We start from the raw sequence: 8,541 nt of genomic DNA on the forward strand, positions 1-8,541 counted from the left end.
CATCTCATACGGTGGCATCCCGATACTAGTATGATAACTATTATTGTACGAGAATTCCACCAAAGGCAAATGCTCGTCCCAACTACCACCAAAATCAATAATGCACGCCCGTAACATATCTTCTAGAGTTTGGTTCGTACGTTCGGTTTGACCGTCCGTTTGAGGATGATACGCCGTGCTCAACTTCAATTGCGTACCCATATCTTCATGAAACTTTTCCCAAAATCGAGATGTAAAACAGGTATCTCGATCCGAGATAATAGATATAGGAACCCCATGACGAGCGACCACTTCCTTGATAAACAACTTAGCCAAGGTCTCCGACGATATTGCTTCTTTAATGGGAAGAAACAAAGCGCTTTTCGTCAACCGATCAACTATAACCCAAATCGAATCATATTGAGTCCTCGCCGTCTTAGGTAACTTAGTGATGAAATTCATGGTAATGTGCTCCCATTTCAACTTCGGGATCTCTAACGGTTGCAACTTACCATACGGCTTTTGGTGCTCGGCTTTAACTTGCAAGCAAGTAACACACCGTTCAACATATTTCACAACATCGCGTTTCATGCCCGGCCACCAATAGTCTTTCTTCAAGTCGTGATACATTTTTGTCGCGCCCGGATGAATAGAATATTTTGACTTATGTGCCTCGTCAAGTAGCACCCGTCGGTAATCACCCATCTTAGGCACCCACACCCTTCCTTGAAACGACAATAAACCTCGCGGGCCCATAGTAATGAATTCCGACTGGCCCACAATTCGCTCCGCATGCTTATTGTGAACATAAGCCTCTATTTGATCTTCACCCATCTTTTCAAGAAAGTCGTTAGTGATAACCAAACGTAACGATGCTACACGTATCGCCGGATGTTGAGTCTTTTGACTTAACGCATCCGCGACCACATTCGCCTTACCCGGATGATAAAGTATCTCACAATCATAGTCCTTCACTACATCCATCCACCTACGTTGACGATAATTCAAATCTCTTTGAGTGAAAAGATGTTTCAAATTTTTATGATCCGAATATATCGTACACTTGACACCATACAAGTAATGGCACCAAATTTTCAACGCATGCACAACCGCCGCCATCTCTAAATCGTGAGTCGGGTACCTCGTCTCGTGCTCCTTTAATTGTCGAGAGGCATAAGCAATGACTTTACCCCTTTGCATAAGAACACACCCGAGCCCATTTAAGGAAGCATCACAATAAACTACCATATCTTCGACACCTTCCGGTAACACTAACACCGGAGCCTGACATAACTTCTCTTTTAACAATTGAAAAGCAATTTCTTGCTCGTTCTCCCAAACAAACTTCGCATTCTTCCTTGTCAATTTCGTCAACGAAGAAGCGATCTTAGAAAAATCTTGGATAAACCGACGATAATAACCGGCCAACCCGAGAAAACTCCGGATTTCCGTAGGCGTAGTCGGTCGTCCCCAACTCTTCACCGTCTCAATCTTCCCCGGATCCACTTGGATACCGCCTTCGTTCACAATATGGCCAAGAAATTGGACCTCTCTTAGCCAAAATTCACATTTAGAGAATTTTGCATACAACTTCTCCTTTCTTAATGTCCTCAAAACTTCACGCAAGTGACGTTCATGTTCGTGCATACTTTTCGAGTAGACTAGTATGTAGTCAATGAACACAATGACCGACTTGTCCAACATAGGTTGGCACACCCGGTTCATAAGATCCATGAATGCCGCCGGTGCATTCGTAAGGCCAAAAGACATAACCACAAACTCATAATGCCCATAACGCGTTCGGAAAGCCGTTTTCTCAATGTCTTCCTCACGGACCCGCATTTGATGATAGCCGGACCGTAGGTCGATCTTAGAGAAATACGTCGCGCCTTGAAGTTGATCAAACAAATCGTCAATCCTAGGTAACGGATAACGATTCTTGATCGTCACTTTATTTAACTCACGGTAATCGATGCACATACGCATACTACCATCTTTCTTCTTCACGAATAAGACCGGAGCGCCCCACGGCGAAGCACTCGGTCGGATAAAACCTTTCTCAAGCAACTCTTGAATTTGATTCAACAACTCTTGCATTTCCGTTGGTGCTAAACGATAAGGAGTTTTAGCGATGGGGGTAGCCCCCGGAACCAACTCAATGCGAAACTCGACTTGTCTTTCCGCCGGAACACCCGGTAACTCATCCGGAAAAACGTCTTCAAACTCATTAACTACCGGAATTTCACGAATAGGTGGTGGCTCATTACGAGTATCAACAACATGAGCAAGGAAAGCCATGCCACCGGTAATAACGGAACGACGCGCCCGTGCAAAAGTGCATATCGGCACCGTTCTTCTTCTCTTATCACCATGAATAATCATTTCTCCCCCACTTGGGGCCTTAACACGAATAAACTTGTCATGGCATGCAATATCGGCTCTGTAATGATCGAGCCAATCCATACCAACGACAATATCAAAATCGCCCAAGGTCATTGGAATGAGATTAATTTTAAAAGTTTCGGCACCAAAAACAACATCACAATTCCTACACACATCAACCACTAGCACCGTCTTGCCGTCCGCTATTTCGACTTCTACCGGACGACTTAACTTCGCTAACGGTCTATCAAGTTTAGGCACAAATTTAGGAGAAACAAACGACAAATTTGCACCGCTATCAAAAAGAATTCTCGCCGGATTAGAATTTACCATAAAAGTACCTGAGACAACTTCGTTTGATTGTTTGGCTTCATCATTAGTCATCAAATAGTTGCGACCCCTAGCCGTACCCGCCGCCCTCTCCAACCTTTTCACATTATCATTTCGCAAGTCGGGACACTCCGGCTTCTTATGCCCCTCTTTGCCGCAATTAAAGCAAGTAACCTTGGTCGACGCCTTAGGACATTCGCGAGCCATGTGCCCTCTTTGATTACAATTAAAGCAAGTGGGTCCAAAACTCCCGAAACCACCCTTCTTCGCACTATTAACGCTCTCGGCGCCTCTTTTGGACTTCTTGTTTGAAAAATTCGAATGGCTCGATCCTTCAAACTTCCTTTTCGAAAAAGTAAAATCACTCTTCCTAGGCACCTCCGGCTCAAAACCCCGAGCCAACTCAAACAATTCAACAAAAGTCTTAGCCATACCCCGGCTAATCTTGCTCTTGTAGTCGGCATTCAAGGTACGATAAAAATCTTTCATAAGCTTATGATCATCACCCACATACTCCGGGCAAAAACGAGTCTTTGCCAAGAATGTAGACTTGAGGGTAACTAAATCCATGGAACCTTGTTGCAAATGATGCAACTCGTCCCGGATTCGATCAAGATCGGATGAAGTTCGGTATTCCTTGAAAAACTCTTTCTTGAACTCCTCCCATGTCAAGTCCATGCATTGCTATTCGCCATACAAATTGATTTTATCATCCCACCACAACTTGCCCTCTTCACGTAACATGCTAGACCCAAACCTCGTCTTCTTCTCGGGAGGACACTCCGCGGTACGGAAGGCCCCCTCGATGTCCGAAATCCAACAAGTACTTTTCAACGGATCCCTCACCCCATTAAACGTCGGAGGTTGAGTATCCTTAAAATTTTTGTAGTGGAAGTCTCTCTTTCCATCACCCCCTTCACCTCGAGGATAAACGTTTCTAGCATCAAGGGCCTCTTCAATAGTGGCCTTCATTCGTTCGTTTATCATTTCGGTCACTTGCCCATCGACCGACTCTTGGAAGACCTTTCGAACGTCCGCAAGAAAATCCGATTTCAACTTCTTAAAGACGGCCTCGACCTTGGTCGAGAACTCGGCGTCTTCACTTGTACTTCCGTTATCATGATCGGGACCGTTTCTAGTCTTCATTCTATAAAACGAATTAGCTTAAACCACGAAACGAAAGGGAAAATATACACAATTACATACATATACGCCTCACTACCCCATCTCGCTCAACAATTGTCGTACATTGCTTGTTTGACCCGATTTGCACCCGTAGTAATGGTAGCTAGTCATTACTACGCGAGCACGTCGCGCTAACTCTCTAGTACAACGTCCATCTCGCTTGATGATTGCTAAACACAACACAAACAAATAGCGCATGATTAGTTCACATAAACCTATGCACTAATCATTCTGATCCGACCCAAAGTCCTACAAGTCCCGCATAATCACGCACACAAAAGTCTAAGTCTAGGCGCCAATCTCAAGTCACCTAAATCCCTTAAACCATGCTCTGATACCACTTGTAACAACCCAAACCAACACCCGACAAAACCTTGTGAAAATACGAAATAAAAAAAAAAATTCTGTTGCAGACCATCGGCGCGCCGCGCCATATGGCCCGCGCGCCGCGCCATATCTGGCTGTCCCCGGGACTTTTAACCGCGAAAAGATTGACTAGTTCCCGGCACTTTTAGACAAAACGCTTTTTACCATACAACCAAATATGTAAAACTAACATGTTTCAAACATAAAAATTAAAGTTTTACAAGCGGGGCCCACACGACCCAAATTACAAGTTTAGTACAATTTAGGAGTTTCGACCACCAAAAAGTTTAAGTTCCAAACTACACAATGAGCATGGCGTTTGGGATTAAACTACCCAACTCTCGGTCAAACTCCGAGAGCTACTAAAACCAAAAGCGTCCCTTAGCAACAAGCGGGATCCCTAGTCCAAAACGATGCCCTTACCCTTGTCCAACACCGAACCTATAAAAGTGGTAAACAACGAGAGGGTAAGCAAAGCTTAGTGAATGCAATAATTACACATACATATATATCGCCCATCTATTTGCAATCACAACACAAGATACCTCGTACGAAACGTGTAACACAAAAGCATGTCATCAACCTCAAACACTTAACAAGTCATACAATAACATAACCGAGTTAGCATATACTCAACACAACCATAAATAATTTAGCATGCCAAATATCAACAAATCTTAATATGGTTAACCATGACGCTATGGTGCTACCGGCTCGTGGTTCACACCATACGCATTGAGTCTCACTCGTTTATAGTGATACCGGCTCATGGTTCACACTTTGTTTATAGTGCTACCGGCTCGTGGTTCACACTCGATGCTACCGGCTCGTGGTTCACATCAATTATTTTATAGTGCTACCGGCTCGTGGTTCACACTCGATGCTACCGGCTCGTGGTTCACATCAATTTACACACATGCTATGGTACTACCGGCTCGATGGTTCATACCATAACACCCACAAATAAACACGCCATATACACGAATGCATAATTATTCCACTCACCTCAAAATCTCTTGGTGAAAGATAACCGAGCTTGAACACTTCAATGTAACGCACCTATTACATTTATCACAATATCAAAATCACAACTCGAGTTGGTCAACACTCTAAAGCTCACTCCTAGTGTTAATTTGACCCATGGTGCAAATCCGACCCATTTGCACCCTTAACCCTAAAATCGGGTTAACTCATCACAAAACCCTATCATTAACCAAAGTAGGTTCATTACACATTTTAACACTAGTTTTAGGCTTCAACCACACATATTAATTAGCTTAGGTTCATTTTGACCCATTTGACACTTTCAAAGTCAACCTACCCATTTTGGGTCAACCACTAACCCATTTACACCCATTTACAAAAATCATGGTGTTCTAGCAATTTTACTAGCTAATTAGGGTTCTCTAACAACAATTAACTCTTCCAAACCCTAGTTAACCCAATATTGAGTCTACATGACTCAAATTACCCTAGAACACCCAAAACACTAACAAAATGGGTTTTATGTTCATCTTCACCCCAAACCCTAGCCCTAAATCAAATTAAACAAAGAAATTAAGATTAGAGCATACCACAACTATCACAACAAAGCTAGAGGGAAGGCGAACAACTTTAATGCTTGGACTTAAGCAAGAAACCTTCTTCTTCTTCTCCAAAATGGGGTTTCCCTCACTAAAAGCCACTCTCTCTCTAGAATTGATTTGGATAAGTGTTGGTAGTTGTGGAAGGAGTAAATGAACTCCCCAAAACTGATCTAAGGCATTAAATCCGGCCTCCAAGTGATTTTACCAAAATACCCTCAAAATATCTAATTTAAAAGAAAGAGAGAATCTGTCACAGACAGATGGCGCGGCGCGCAACTCTCCCAGTCCAGCTCCTTTTGCCTTTTTAAATATATACAACCAAACCCCGATTCGAGTACCGCACAATACACTTATATACACATGTGTACACTTCAATTATTCGGGTCTTACAATTACGGTTTTGATAAACAAATATATATATATATATATATATGTAAATAAAAAGGTATTTAATACATATTACATCACAAAATTTATATTTTTATGTACAAAATGAATATATGAAACATATATATTATTAAAATAAAAAGTATACAACTAATAGAACTATATATATATCTATTCGGTTACAACTATGTATATTAATAAATATACAATTGATATAGGTTCGTGAATCCGAGGCCAACCCTACACTTGTTAAATGTCGTAATATGTATTTTTACTACAAAATACATTAGGTGAGTTTCATTTGCTCCATTTTTAATGGCTTTTGCAATATATATTTTTGGGCTGAGAATACATGCGTTGCTTTTATAAATGTTTACGTAATAGACACAAGTACTTAAAAATATATTCTACGTTGAGTTGTACCACTGGCATATTTCCCTGTAGCTTGGTAACTACTATTTACATGGGTATTGTAAACGCGAATCCTGTTGATAGATCTATCGGGCCTGACAACCCCAACCGGACTGGACGACCAGTATTCAACGGTTGCACAGTACTTCGTTTTGTTACTACACTTGGTACAGTGTAGGGAGATTTCATAATAAAGGGAATATGCGACGTTGATTAAATGTTAAGTATGGTTACCAAGTGCTCAACCACTTAGAATGCTTTACATACACTTGCGAGTGTATTATGTTTATGATTATGAAATCTTGTGGTCTATTAACATATTGAAATGATTATTACGATAAACCTATGAACTCACCATCCTTTTGGTTGACACTTTAAAGCATGTTTATTCTCAGGTACGAATTAAGTCTTCCGCTGTGCATTTGCTCATTTTAAGGACATTACTAGGAGTCGATCATCTCAATGGGACCAAATGTTGATGACTTCATCCAGGAGGATAAGGACGGGTCGTTACAAGTCGTATAACACTTCTGTGTGCTATCGCCTGTAGTTGGTCATACTCACTTAGCTTCATGCTAATTCCCCTCCATCTCCTCTCTGCAGGTTGTTAGCTTTTGTAAGTGTCGCAATTTGGGGAGAAGACGGGCATGAAGATGTTATGTTTGACTATGAAGAAACTCTAATGTGTCTTTTCCGTTAAATCTATTTTTGTTATTTTGTCACGTGACACCAGATGTATTAGTTAAATGACAGCTGACAAATACTTTGGGATATGTAATTAATTATGTTTATGTTATTGAAATGATTTGTTTAAAATTAATGCTTCTGTCACGTATTAAAAAAAAAATTAAAATTAGCGGTGTCACAAAAATCTATTTCAAACACAATTCAAGCTCCAAATCAAAATCTAGAGATTAGGGTTTTCAAGTGGAAGGGATATTAGGTACGGTGTAGTTTAGAAGTTTCCAGAAAATGAGAGAAATGGCTGGTGTCTAGCTTATATACTTGTGTTAAACACAATACCCCATCACACACAGGTATTTACGAGTTATCTGATAACCTTCGTAATTAATTTGATAACCCTAACGGAGTCTAAATTAAATAAACAAACCTGTTCTGTGACCCTTGTCACAAACTGGTCTTAACCAAATAATAAAATAACATAAAATATTCAACTAACATAAAAGCATAATTAGCCACAAAATTATGCCTAAGGGAAAAAAGATCATCTTACATCTATGCCCGATCTAAGGATGTTACAAGCTACCTTCAGTTTTTATCATTCATTCCCGTATGTAAGGATCAGATGACAAATAAGGGTTCTTCACTAGAACAGCTTTAGAACCTTCTGGAAGCATTGGGGTGATCATTGCAGACGATTTAAGAAGCATATCGGATTCCTTAAGAAAGCCATTAACATAATCTTTCAGTACTACCTATTTGTTCCTCACATATTCCATTTTTTGGATGATTAGTTTTGTTTTTTTGTATTCCCTTTTTTGGAATGAATAAGGGATCAGTTTATAGAATGAAGTGAAGTTAAACATTACACACACACACACACACACATACATACATACATATATATATATATATATATATATATATATATATATATATATATATATATATATATATATATATATATATATATATATATATATATAACACGATGAGGTCACTGCATACTTCACAATGATGTTATTGTTGTATTTTCACATATATGTCACTTGATCCTTCCCAACTCATTGTCTCTACTTCCTCTCCACTACACCCAATTGCTTGCCCTTTCCGCCAAAATATCTCACGGTGAAAATAAATAAATACATGGAAATTCGTCAAAAAGCCCCTATTTCCGGAAGTGTTTCACAATATGCCATGCAATTGCAACATATGCCCCTTGTCGACGCATCAC

The 8,541-nt window shown here is 40.3% G+C and overlaps 1 pseudogene; it reads right to left on the reverse strand.

The window, feature by feature from the left end:
• LOC139874967 (2-alkenal reductase (NADP(+)-dependent)-like) overlaps positions 1-8,086 on the reverse strand; it is an 81,290-nt pseudogene extending 73,204 nt beyond the window's left edge.
• Positions 8,087-8,541: the final 455 nt, after the last annotated feature.

This window comes from Rutidosis leptorrhynchoides, chromosome 11 (assembly GCF_046630445.1).
Source record: "Rutidosis leptorrhynchoides isolate AG116_Rl617_1_P2 chromosome 11, CSIRO_AGI_Rlap_v1, whole genome shotgun sequence".
Classification (NCBI taxonomy): Eukaryota; Viridiplantae; Streptophyta; class Magnoliopsida; order Asterales; family Asteraceae; genus Rutidosis; species Rutidosis leptorrhynchoides.